Source organism: Acinonyx jubatus, chromosome D4, assembly GCF_027475565.1.
Source record: "Acinonyx jubatus isolate Ajub_Pintada_27869175 chromosome D4, VMU_Ajub_asm_v1.0, whole genome shotgun sequence".
Lineage (NCBI taxonomy): Eukaryota > Metazoa > Chordata > Mammalia > Carnivora > Felidae > Acinonyx > Acinonyx jubatus.
In genome coordinates this window covers 59,309,177-59,323,630 of record NC_069391.1, presented here as the reverse complement: position 1 = coordinate 59,323,630, position 14,454 = coordinate 59,309,177, and the positions used below count along the sequence as shown (strand labels likewise).

Sequence of the window (14,454 nt, the reverse complement as noted above, 5' to 3'; positions counted from 1 at the left end):
TTGGAATGGCTACGATGTGCAGTCATAAAGGGAGAAGAGAAGAATATTAGTAAAACTGGAAAAACACAATGCACTTTTTGAGATAAACAGAATGCCGGTGAATATGCAACTGTGAAAGCTTTTTTTAGGCTACAAAGAGGAGTCCAGTGGCCTGGGTAAATACCACAAAGGGAAGTGAGCCAATTTATTTCCTGCCCAATGGTGGCATCGGATCCATTTGTTAAACTGCAAACTCTCTAGAGAAAATAGGTTCCAGAATACAGGCAATTGTTTTATTATAATTATCATAATACCCTTCCTGTTTCCATCTCTCACTCCAAATCAGAACAATTAAAATGCAAAAAGAATTATGTGTTTTGCAATTGCTAAATGATCTTTTTATATCCCTTGGCTGATGCAGTTCTGATTATTTCAGAAACAGTAGTTCTCCACAGTGGTTTCTGCTGCTTACTTCAAATGATTCATGCAGTGGGGCTCTCATTCTTTCCCATGAGATTTTACTCCATAGTCAAATAGTCTTAATCATTAGTCAGCTTCCTTCATATTCAGCCAAGAGTTTTGCTTAATATAATTAGTCCTACTTTTTCATACAACTCTATACAGCCTCTGTCCTTATGAAAATAGAGTTATGCTTGCATTCATTTTCAGAAACTTGTACCTTCTACTAGTTGCCAGGACAAACTGGCAACAGTTGGTTCTTTATATTTTTTCACGTGAGTCAAGAATTCCAATTGCAATCAATTGCAAACTGCCCCCTCACCACAACCCATGAAGGCTTTTCAATTTGCTGACATATTGGATCATAAGTGTTATTTCTGAACATCACTGCTGGATCAATGGTGCTTTCTCGTGGGAGTTTTATTTTCCTTTTGATTTATAAGCACTGTGATGGTACAGAGTACATCTGTACCAGAAGTACCTGTGATGTGACCAAATTCACCATGATGTTTCCTGCTCTGGCTTGCCTCTACAAAACCAATATCAGGCTTCAATACCCATGATTACAAACCTGTTTCTTTACAGACCCAGTTACAACATTCTCATCAAATGTAACAATTTCCAGCACCTTTTTCTCTATATTTAAGGTGTTCGTAGCTCCAAATGCCAGGCTCACAGCGCAATGAAAATATCCCACAGCTGATAAATTATTCATTTTTCAGGAGTTTGCAATTTGAAGTGGCACTAACAGCAGAGTACCTGAAGCACCCCCAAAAGACATAAAGTGCAGTAACATCCAAAGCTTTTGCCACATAAATTCCAAAGGTTAAGCGCTATTAAACATCTCTGTTTATCAAGAGATGTGCTCCTTGAACTTATTTATTCTAATTAATCTGCTCCCAATAAACATTACTAACAAAGCAAAGTGCTAAAAGAGGCTAATCAAAAGCATCTTCTTTCCTTACCTCATCTCACCAGGTTAAAACAAGGTCCTCTGCTAATAAATATTTTCCACTTCCCACTGTCTGGTGAGGACTTGTAAATGAGTAGGGTCAAAAGCAGGGGTTGTCAAGCCATGAACTCAGTCCAAATCTGGCTCACTGCACGTGTTTTTAAGTTTTATTTACTCCCATTTTTTAATATACTGTCTGTAGCTGCTTCCTTCCTATAGTGGCAGAGCTGAATAGTTGTGACAGAGTCTACATGGCCCACAAAGCCAAAAATATTTACTATATGGTCCTTTACAGAAAACATTTGCCAACCTCTCATCAAAAAGCATGCAAAATGTGTACAGGTTTCAGAATTTTTGCTCTGGGTAGGGCTTTAACTGATGTGTATCAATGTGTTCATCTACCCAGAAAAAAGCTGCCTTTAAGTACTTGTTATCTAGAACATCATCTGTGTTACAGTTCCTGAGGAGAAGGAAGAATGAAGCAACCATAGGTCCAAGGTGCTCCTCAAGGTGACAGGTGCTTCATTTTCATGACAATAATCACCATGTATTTCAGCTATTTACTGGTGTATTTTAAACCACCTCAAAACTTGTTTTAAGGCAAAGATTTCTTTGCACAGGATTCTGCTCTGCAGGCTTCAGCTGGGTGGTCCTTCTCTTCCTCTCCACTGACATCACTCATGTGGCTTGCAGTCACCAGGAGGAGGCTGGACTCTGGCTGGAAAGCTAAGATGGCTTTGCTCATATACCTGGCTCTTCACCTGGGATGGCTACAACTTGTGTGGGTGGTCTAGGCATTTCTTTCTCTCCATGGGGTCCTTACTGCAGGGTAACTGGATATCTTTCTATGATGAGTCAAGGTGCCACAGAGTGGAAGTGGAAGCTCCCAGCCTTCTTCTTCTTGTTTTTTTTTTTTTTTTTAATGTTTATTTATTTTATTTTTGAGAGAAAGAATAGGGAAGGGTCAGAGAGAGAGGGAGACAGAGAATCCCAAGCAGGCTCCGTGCTGTCGGCACAGAGCCTGACATGGGGCTCAAACCCACAAACTGTGAGATCATGATCTGAGCCAAAACCGAGAGTCAAACGATGGACTGGCTGAGGCCCCCAGATGCCCAGAAAGCTCCCAGACTTCTAAGGGGTAGGACCAGCACTGGAGCAGCATCACTTCTACAACATTCTACTGGTTAAAGCACAACCAAGTACCAACACACGTTCAAGGGGAGAGTCGTCCTGCTTCCCTTTGAGAGGTGCTGTAAAATACCCGGCCACGATTTCCTACCTATCACATTCTAGGAGGATGAGGACATCATGAGCACAGCGATAAAATCTTGAAGGCACACCTTACTGCTAACAATTTAGAATCATATGGACAAACAAGGAAGCCTATCGAAAAATAAAGGTCATTTTATAATAAAACACTGGTGGCAGAGAATGCAACATTTCCCAAACTGACAGTATTTTCTTCTTTTATTAAATTGAAAGGGGACAACAGCTTTTGATGCTTCTCTAATTCTTACATAGTGCATATACTGTGGCTATGATCTAATCTTTCCTCCATGACCCTGAATCCTCATTCTGACTGTCAGTGAGGCTCCTGGACAGCTGCCATGGAGCTGGGCCTCCCGGGCCTGTTGCACTGCCAGCATCACTCAAGCACTCTCCACACAGTTCTGACTGCCCTGCACTGTGAGTTCTTGTACCCGCTCTTTTTAACCCATCTGCCTCCTGCCTGGACAGTCAAGAGAGCTGAGTTCTAGGCCCTTCGCCATTACCTATTCCCCTTTTTGCTCCAGGCAGTTCACCTGTTCTGACCCTTGGTTTCTTTTATCTGAGAAGTGGTGATAATAAAAAGTATACTGCCTACTTAGGCCTAGAGTTTTCAGGAACAGATTAAAAATAAAATGTGTTTAAATAACTATACAAGGGAAAGGTACTATCATAATCATTGCAAGGAGACAAAATTGCATTTTATTACTAAAATAAAATAAGAATAATACATTACAGAATTAATTTAATATTGTATAAAATACATACTTAATATAATAATAATGGCTACCATTTATTTAGTGCTTCCTGTGTTTTAGGCATAGTTCTAGCACCTTATGTTGGCTAGTAGTTAATTTTCACAGCAACCCTACCATTACCACTTGATATGCTAGACCACAAAGCTGAGGCATGAAGAGATCAGACAATCTGCCTCTGGTCACACAGATATTAAATGGAACTATGACTGATATTTCCCAGTTTGCATAGCTGATTTCAAGAACTTCTGAAAGGTCTATCATACGTCTGACAAAACTTCCTCCTTCCAAACCCCACAGAAGTTAGAAGGGGAGCATTTACCTCTCCCAACCTCTGCCCCACAGTCTGTTCCAGAGCTGATGCACTAGGAGTGGTTCTAAACCAGAGGTGATTTTGTCCCCCAGGTCCCATTTGGCAATGTTAAAAGACATTTTGGTGGTCACAACTGAAGGCCAGGGTGCTAATGGTAGAAGCCAGGGAGGCTACTACTTATTCTATGATACTCAGGGCAGTCCCCAAAAGCAAAGAATTCTTTAGCCCAAAATTTCAATTGTGTCAAACTTGGAGTACACTGATGGCAGAAACACAGCACAGAGAGACTTCACTTCGAGTTCAGCACATAGGGGACACCCAAATCTATGATGTAGATGCTTTTGTTTATTTGTTTGTTCTGTTTGTTGCTGCTCTAGGGTATATGCTGCTTAGCTCCTTGATCTGAAAATCATCTCAATAGGTGAAAATGCTAGACAGGCGATTTCTGCACACATCAGGCATTACAGTATATACGATGGGATGAAAACAAACCCTTACTGAATGCCTGCCGTGTATCAGGCATGTCAGAATTCCCAAAGAGTCAGAAGAATTAAGAAAATTATTCCAGGTAAGCAGAAGGGCAAGAATTTAAGCCAAATCTGGTTGTTTACAACATGTACTATTTTAGAGTAAATACATTTAAGTTATGGTTTAATAATCCTTATTCTATTTATTACTTTATATCCCCATTGGACTTAAAACTAAGTACAAATATGTTAAATCACATAAAATCAAGATTTTTTTTCTTGGAAATGGAAGCGGTTAACCAGGAAAACTTTTATTTAAATGCTTTCATCTGTAAAGGAAATACATACTAAGAAGCACTGAGGAGTCAATTGCTATCACCCTGACTAAATGGAAGCACGCAGAGCAAAGACCTATTAAAGTTCCCTTCTTCCCTGCAAGTCAATGTTGCCGATCACCCTCCAATTACAGATCTGCTTTTCCTGCGTACCCTCCCCAGTCCTCTCCAGCTATGGATATCGATGAAGGAACATGCAGACTTAATTACATGTTTCCAATGTAAAACTATCACCTGCTTTAAAAGAAACACAAAAGTGGCCAGAGATAAAGAGCAAAACGCAGACATTTGTGCTTTTGCTAGCCAAAGGCTTTAGTGTTTAAAATCTACATTGGCTGGTGCAAAGAAATTTCAGTTAAGCCGTTTAGACAATGATTTATAACTTGATCAGGAAGGTAGGAAGTATCTACCTTCTAATGCATTATTTACAGAAAACATATTTATTTTGTTCTGGTAAGGGTTCACAGGACCCAAATCAAGTTTCACAGATAAATATCCCAAGAATATATTTGTTTCTTTACATCTCTGCCTAGCAATCCAAACTCCTTCCAAGGCCTACAGGGCCACAGGATCAAGCCCCTCCCTGCCTCTCCTACCTATCTCTTACCACTTGTGCTTCAATCTTCTGGGCCTTATTTTTTCCTTTGAACATGCTGGGCTCCTCCTTTGAAAATCACTGCTCATTTTGTCTGGATGCACTGAATGCCACTTTTTCAGGGCTGGTCACTTCAGAACATCACTCAGCTTAAGCATTTTGTCTCATTAAGCAATACCTTCCACGATATAAAATGGAGTGTCCTGCCTCCTCCTCCCCCCTTACTGTCATGTACATCACCTTGTTTTATTATCTTTGAAGCATGTGTATCTATCCAAAGTCATACTGTTCATTTATTCTTTGTCCATAACCTTGTGTTGTATTTTTGTCCATAACCTCTTTACATAGTGAGCACTCATTCAATGAAATATCATTACTTTTAATTTAACTGCTGTGATTTAAATGTGCTCTTTAAGGATAGATATTAGGGCGATTTTCTTTGTAATGACCTGAAATTACTATAGCTTAAAGCTATAAAGTACCTTTTCAGTGATAAACAATAATCCCTTTATAAAGACTTAGGGGAGGGGTGCCTGGGTGGCTCAGTTGGTAAAGCATCTGACATTGGCTCAGGTCATGATCTCACAGCTCATGAGTTCAAGCCCCGCATCGGGCTCTGTGCTGACGGGCTCTGTGTTTGGAGCCTGGAGCCTGCTTTGGATTCTGTGTCTCCCTTTCTCACTCTGTGTCTCCCACACTCATGCTCTGTCTCTCTGTCTCTCAAGAATGAATAAACGTCAAAAAATTAAAAAAAAAAAGAAGACTGAGGGGAATATAAGTAAAATTAACAATAAACAACTAAGAAAGGAAAAAAAAAACTGCTGAAATGTATTTGTTATACTTCCTGTACTTTTAGCTCAAAAGTGAAGTCTTGCATGCTTTTTAAATTGAAGATATAAGTAGTTAGCATATTTTACATTTAATAACCATATTATAAAATGATTGTAATAACACCATGCTGTGATTTTGCAAAACCCATCACAAATCATAGACTGAATTTAAAACTTTGGTCAGAGAACAAAACTAAATTGAAATATTTTTGTACAGTCTGATTCCACCTTTTCACACAGATACTAACATAAAAATAAGTTCAAATAAAATTACCTAAACAACCAAAAAGGGAAATCATAAGAATGAGAAGTGATCTATTTTGGAAAGAAATATATAATGCCATGTTAAAAATAAAGGATTACTTATCCTTCACTAGCCTGGTTTTCTCTTCCACTCCAAATCATAACGATCTGTTCCTGGTTCAAGTTCTAGTAGAGCATATCTTCACAATAGTCATTTAAAATATTCTTTCAGTGTCAAGGCTGTCCTGCCTCCCTAACCTCCACCACCCTGGTCCCTGTACCCCCATCAATCTGCATAGCTTCCAACCAGCCTCCCAACAGATCCAAGGCCGCTCTGGCTGGCCTGGCTCCAAAGCTTCTCTACACTCAGCAGCCACAAGGATGTTTTTAAAATGCAAATTCCTTCCCTTCACTCCTCCAGCTGTTCCTAGAAGAAAAACGAAGATCTTGAACAAGTTCTATGAGGTCTTGCATTAGACAGTCTGTGCCTGTTGTCCAGCCCTATTTGAATTCTCTCTCCTCATTGTCTGGGATCCAGGAACATCCATCTTCTCATGCCCCAAAATATACTAGGTTATTCCCATCTCAGGGCTCACAGGCATGTCCTTTCTTGGACCTTAACGGGTCTTTCAGGTATAGTTTATTTAGCTTCCTTTCACCCACAAGATACTAGCTCAAAACTCATTTCCTCAGAGCTATGCATGTGATAAGATTTAACAGAACTATATAACTTTAAAAAGTAAGTTGATATAAAACAAGTAAACTGTAGTTTAGTTAGTAGTATTGTGCCAACATTGATTTCCTGATTTTGATAATGTACTCTCATTATATAACATATTATCTTGAGGAAAACTGGGTGAAGGGTACATGGGAAATTCCTGTACAGTCTTTCAACTTCTTTTCAGCCTAAAATTATTCCAAAATTTAAAAAATGTCACTCCTTCAGGAAAGCTTTCTATTACTCTTCTGAACAGACGAGGCACTAAGCTCCTTATTTTCTTCCCTCAAATATTTAACGCAGTCCAAAAGTGTAAACTTTTGAGATTAATGTTAAATATTTGTCTACCCTGCTAGAGTGTAAGCCCTTTGGGGTAGGGATCATATCTCTTTATCTCACTATTGTGTCTCCAGTAGCTACGTCAGTACTTGGCACAGGGAATGTGACCAATAAACATTTATTTAAAGAGAGTATTAAATACATGAATGAGCCAATGAGTCAATGTTCTTTGGAAGCACAAATATATATAAAGATACATATTTACATATTTAAAAGATACTGCTCAAATTACGAAGTTAATGGGATAATAAATTGTCAACAGAGATCTAAATATAGATGCTTCTAACTTGAAAATGATGCAAGCTAATGAGAAAAAAGTATAATAGCAACTAACATTTAGTAAATATCTAATCCTATTCAAGATGCTTTGCAAGCAGTTCTTTACTTAATCCTTATGATAACCATATCAAATGTGTGCTATTTTCAATCTTCATTTTACAGATGGGAGGCATACAGATATTTGTAACTTGCCCACGGTCAGAATAATTACATAGTAGAGGCAGGGTCTGAACACGTATTTCAGCTTCTGAGTCCACAGTCGTAAGTACCACTTCCCACGTGGAGATAAATTCTGAAAATATTGCTTGAAACAGTTCTAAAGAGTGACCTATGACTTCTGAAGGTAGATGCCAAATGGATATGAAACCACATTCTTTACACTTTCGTATCTCTACCATTGTGCACAAAGTCTTCCATGGAGCAAGCAGACGGTACAAGTGTGCGTGCGCACACACACTACTTTGTCAAATAACAAAAAAGAAGCTAAAGGAAACTGAGGAAATAAAACAGACAAAATTATAGGTAAGAGAATTGGTTTCCATCCAATCGGCAGTACTTTTATCTTTGATTCTTAATTTTAAAATGGACACTGGTTGGGGATTTTCCACAATTAAATGAAGCAGAGCAAAGTGGGCAGGAGAGTCGGGGCTCCCAAACAAATCAAGGCCATTGGAAACACTAGCGAAGTGAAGAAAGTTAAAGAAATTAAGAATGCAAAAGGAAAGAAGTGAGGAAATCATGGAACAGATTAATCATCTATCATCAGGCTATAACAAGGCTGCCATCAGGCTACCATCAGCAATAACAAGAAGTAATTCACCAGCATTTCAGATATCGTTCCATCTTTTGAGCCAAGGGTCTCCTCATAAACAGAGATCAGAGCTAAGAAGCATGTCATAGTTAGGATTTTTTTTTTAAATCAAGTCCCTCTACATTCAATAAAGTGTTTTTAAGTGCACACATTGGTTGATTTTGTGACATATTCTTAACCTTACTAGGTAGGTACAGCTTTGCTGAGAGCAATTAATTTAGAAAGCTACAAATCCTCTGCAACGGAGCTTAAGGATCAGTAAAATAGCTGGAATATTTTCCTTGCTGCAGACAGCTGGATGTTGCTAATTTAGCTACTTTAAAGTGAGGGAAGGAAGGAGGAGGGAAAGGCAAAGTTTTTATTTTGCCACACATCTGTAAATTCAGAGAAAGGGAAAACAAGGAAAGCATTGATAAGCTTGGTAAATGAACTGGATTTCTCCCTGCTCGTCAGTGAGCATGTCTATCATAACTGGCCTAAGGAAACCAGCACACTTTCCTTTAAGGTTACATACAACGAAGAGAATCTAGCCAAATTGCTGGATTCAGCAACATTTTACATTTTCTATTTTAAATAGTTTTATTGAAATATAATTCACAGAATACACAGATCACCCACTTAAGGTGTACAATTCAATGGCATTTGGTATGTTTATACTCAGTGCCATCACTCCACTCTATTTTTATTTTTTAAGTTTATTGAGAGAGAGAGAGAGAGAGAGAGAGAGAGAGATGGAGGGCAAGAGGGAGAGGGAGAGAGAGAGAAGACCAGGCAGGCTCCATTGTCAGTGTGGAGCCTGATGCGAGGCTCAAACCCACAAACTGAAACCATGACATGAACTGAAATCAAGAGTCGGATGCTCAACCAACTGAGCCACCCCTGCGCCCAAAATTTTAGAACATTTTCATCACCCAAGCAATTTACCTTTTAAAGGATGGTTCTATGGTTTGTGATATATATGTGTGTGTGTGTGTGTGTATATATATATATATATATACACATATATATATATACACCTGCATATATATATATATATAATGTATAATCATATATATATAATGTATAATCATATATATATCATATATATCATATATTATATATAACCATATATATGATATATATAATATATATAATTATAATATATAATTATATGCATAAACATGTATATACATACATATAATCATACCCAAACCATCACAATCTAAAGTGAAAATAAAAAGATATTTTTTAATGAAATATTGATGTTCTCAGTGTGAAATGGGCTGCTGCTGAGAGGTATGCATTTTGATGACCTATGAAAGACCTCTTCTCCATTTCTAACCTCATCTTGGAAGGTCCAACGACATGGTTAGGCTACTTCTCAGAAGTGATTCTGCAAAATGCAAAAGGAATAATTTTGACCTGGCTTTTAATTATTTCCCTTTATTTTTTTCCTTGCAGAATAATTTATGACCATATCAAACGCCACTCATTATCCTCCTTATGCTCACCTCAACTTCCAGTTTTCTGATCCAATGGCTCATATATTATACTATTTGCCTATAGTAAATATCTATAGCTCCTCTCTATGAGCATCTCAAAAAAGAATGCATTACAAAAAGCAACAGAACAGAAGGATGGAACACTTTCCATTAATTAGACCCAAGGCAAATTTAAATCGGTAATTCGAAGAGTGAAGCTTTTTTTTTTTTTTTAAAGCTTGACTAGCTTGACTAAATATGCTTCATAATTTTTCCTCTTGATCTTCAGTTTAATTAATGGGACAAGAGTTTTAAGAATCTCTTACGTATAGGACTTTATAGAGAAGCAAGCTAGGATTTTTAATGTGCTTCAAGAAAACCTGGTGTATCAAACACCAAAATTTTGATAATCTGTAGGTCAAATAAAAAAGCAGTTTAGCACATTACCTCACAAAACTGCTCAATAAAAATACTGGTTGCATATTTTTGAAATAATGATATAACAGCTAACATTTATTAAAAATCTATCATGTGTCATCTGCTGACTGTGTTTAACATTAACTCATTCAACGATCACAAAACCCAAGGGTAGGTTCTCTACTATACAATCATCATCATCATCATCATTATCATCATCAGCATCATTTACATCTTAAAGTTAGGGAAACTGAGGCAAAGAGCACACTGTATCACGTGCCAGATTACAAACGGAAGCCAGAACTTAAAACCAGAGTCTGTCTTTAGAGCTCACTTTCTTAGCCATGCCAAAGAAACCAAGAAGTTTCACTGGATATAGTGATATACTACCAAAGAGGGGAAACACTAATTGATTTTACGTAAGACAGGAATATAGTGGGTAGACAGGGACTACAAGAAGTTTCCCTACAATAAGGGGGGGAAATGAGGATTTATTTGCCATCTCAGATGGAAAAATGTGAAAAAAAAAAAGAGAAAATGGATGAACTAAGCCATTTGAGGAATTAAGCTATCAAAAGTCATGTTTCTAATGAAGATCCAATAAACATCCAGGTCAAATTATAGTTGTCAAAGTGTAAACTCAGGTCTAGACTGCAACAGTAGGCAGCCAGTGATTTCATTAGCATGAAACCAATTTGGTGAAAGAAGGTGCTACATGCAGGTTTATAGCCAGCATCTAGTTAAAAAACAAACAAAATGACTAGTAAACAGAAAACTAAAGCTAACATAAAACTACCACAAACTACTATGGAAACTCAGCCAAAAGAAAAATACCCACACCAGGACCACATTAATATAAATTTACCTTTAATTTGCATGCAAGTTATCACTGAACTGACCTCAATGAGACCAGATTTAAACCAAAATTTGACCTCAACCAGACCACTGCCTAACCCAGAACGAACGTCAGTCAGACCACCACCTAAACCAGAAACCTGGTTGCCCTGACATGAGGAAGGACTACTGTTAGTGCTCAAACAGGAGTCCTGCTGAGACTACAACTCTACCACGTGTACACACTTTCAAGAAACAACAAGCAGAACCATTACAAGCACTCAAGACCTAGGGATGAAAAGAAATAAGAGCCATACATACATCTAGCCTTTTAAAATAATAGTGGGGATCTGTGGGGCATTTTAAATTGGCAATGGCAAAGACTGTAATTTTCTGCTAAAGGGATATCATCACAATTTTTCAACCTGGGTTTGAACCAAGGCTCATAAGAGCTCTCCTACTTAATGCAACATCACACCTAGCACTTACTATAACATTCCACACAGCAGATGAAAATCCTGACTCCTTGGCTCTTTGGAGTTAATCATTTCAAAAGGCTGTGAGCAGAACACATTAAATTAGCATGGTAAACTAGAGTGGATTCTTTCCATTCCCCACCCCTACACAGTCCTCTTTCTCAAGTGGGAGGACACTTTTTTAAAAATTATTTCCTAGTTCTCAAATGGCTCTGACAAGCTACTATTAAATTTTGAAATAGAACTCCTGATTCCTTGCATAAATACAAAATACAGTTAGGTAAAAGAAAAACAAAATATGGCTAAAGGTGCTAACGAAAGCCTAGGGTAACAAACCAGTGACCCAGGTGCTGGATGCCTGAGAAATACTGTATTTAGATGATGATGGAAAAATCTAATTTTTCTCTAGTGCTCATTATGTCTGGGTTTTTTCAGTGTTTTGTGAGAAGATAATGACCCAATTTAGTAGGTTATAATCCAAGAGCACCTGAATGGCTCAGTAGGTTAAGCATCCAACTTCAGCTCAGGTCATGGTCTCACAGTTCATGGGTTCGAGCCCTGCATTGGGCTCTGTGCCAACAGCTTGGAGCCTAGAGCCTGCTTCAGATTCTGTATCTCCTTCTCTCTCTGCCACTCCCCTGCTCACACTCTGTCTCTCTCTCAAAAACAAATAAACATTAAAAAAAATTAATAGGTTATAATCCAGATCCTACTTTCCCAATTGTTGTTTGAACATCCTTCAGTGACTAGTCATATTTCCAGCTCCACCATGTTCTTCCCCATACAACAAATATCCTCCAATAGATTAATACGGGATGCTCTTTTTTCTTTCTAAATATACCTCAAAAAATATCGCCAATTCTTCCCCTTTCGCCAGAAACTCTCAGGTTATGCTACCCTACTCAACAACACTAAATGAATCTGCTAAAGGGAAAAGGTACTAAATAATCAAGGCTGAGCAGACAAGGGCAAAACTAACTAATTTGACAAAGTTTCTTCAGTTGCAATGGGAGGAGTGAGAGAGAATGTATTCTTTTTCAGGTTACATCTTGATTGAAAGCTGATAACATACAAACATACAACACGGTAAATATCTTAATTTAACTGAAAGTGGCTAATGCAGACTTGTTTTCCTTTTCAACAGCTACTGTAGAGGAGGTGCAGTGAAGGGACATGCAGAAGGAGAAGGGGAGGAGGAGGGTAAGGAGAAGGGGAGGAGGAGGATAAGGAGTAGGTGATGATCATCTGGAGTGTAGATTGTTTTTTAAGACATTATTTTAAGGGGCGCCTGGGTGGCTCAGTGGTTAGGTGTCCGACTCTTGATTTTGGTTCAGGTCATGATCTCACCTTTCTGAGGATCAAGCTCCACATCGGGCTCTGTGCTGACAGTGCAGAGCCTGCTTGGGATTCTCTGTTTCCCTCCCTCTTTCTCTCTGCCCCTCCCCTGCTCCCACTCTAACATAATTTTAAGAGTACTTGACATGTGTCTGCCACTTTCCACCAGAGATTTAAGCAAAAGTATAGCTGCTCAGTAGAAGAACATTTCTACTTATCTGGAAAGATAACTCTGTGGATAGATGACAATTACCTCTAGCAACTTTATGAAAATCTCTAACTGCGATCTGAAATTAAAGTGGATCCCCAGGGTGCTGATATGCTTTTGCCAAAAATTAACAATTGTAAAACAACGTACTCTTTCATTCTAGCCAAAACAGAAAAATAAAGCCATATGCCTGATTTCTTTAATAAACTAAATTTAGATTACTACTTTAAAATAGATTCTGACATAAATGGCTTTAAAATAACAAGAGCATCTTTCATTTGGGTCTTTTCCCAGTTAATTATTTGCTGGCATTGTCCTAGACATTCCTTGGCTTCACCTTAAACCAACACTCCCAAGTGCTAATTAGGAGACTATATACATTATTAACCAGAGAATGTGCTTAAAACATGCATGTTCCATATGTATCCTGTTATTAACATGATTCCTTTCAGTCCTGGAAAGCTCTCTTTAGAAAATAGAGTCCCTATTTAAACAAAGAAATTGGCTGCTATTGAGGAAATTTTTGTCAAAATTCAATTAATAGGTAGGGGCCAACAGGACACAGGTTCCTTGTCTTCGAAACATCCTCAACATGAATCAAATTTCATCTCATGGAAACAGTCAGCAGAAGGAAAAGTTAATGCCTGCAGATGTTATATGTTTTCCTAGTACCAGGGGACTCCCAAAGAGAATGGCCGACTCTCACATGAGCCATACCATTCCTGAGAAACCAGACATGTCAGTGAGCCCAAGCCAGAGGCATGCCTTTTCCAGTACTATCTCTACCAAAAGACCATGGGCCAGATGGGAAAAGAAACATATGTAAACAAGGTAGACCTAATGATTTCCTAATTACGAAGGAGATATGATCTTCTCCTTAATTGGCAAGCTAATTGACCACAATCTCAGTTTCATAAATTGAGTCCAATAAAGCAAACTTTGGTGTCTGTACTCCACAGAATTCTCCTCACACTTCCACACCCTTCACTCAGCCACAAAGTTGTCAGTTCTGCTTGATTTGTTTGAATACTGTACTCGACGACAGCTGTCGGAAACAGTACATTAGAACAGCTGCTATGACAGCTACAAGGGGCTTGGAGGTTTAATTGGGCTCAATGTGACATTGTGCATTTTTCTAAACATAGAAAGTTCCACAAAAGTAAAGAAATTTCTAATGTGTCTGAACGATGTTTACTTACTGGCACCACCAACTGGTTAACCCCGATTTGAGTTATGTCATTGGGCTCATAGTATCTTTGCCACCAGGGTTGGTGAGACAAAAAAAAAAAAAAAAAAAAAAAAGACAGTAGGAGCAGTTAGATGCACAAGAAAAGGGGCATTAAGAGAGAGGAAATGGTAAGGAAGTCACGTCAATAATCTCTT

At 38.3% G+C, this 14,454-nt stretch overlaps 1 protein-coding gene across 43 annotated transcripts in view; it reads right to left on the bottom strand.

Annotated features, from left to right (window-relative positions):
• The window catches only part of PTPRD (protein tyrosine phosphatase receptor type D), a 2,170,985-nt gene that overhangs the window by 397,635 nt on the left and 1,758,896 nt on the right, over positions 1–14,454 (bottom strand). The window lies entirely within an intron of this gene.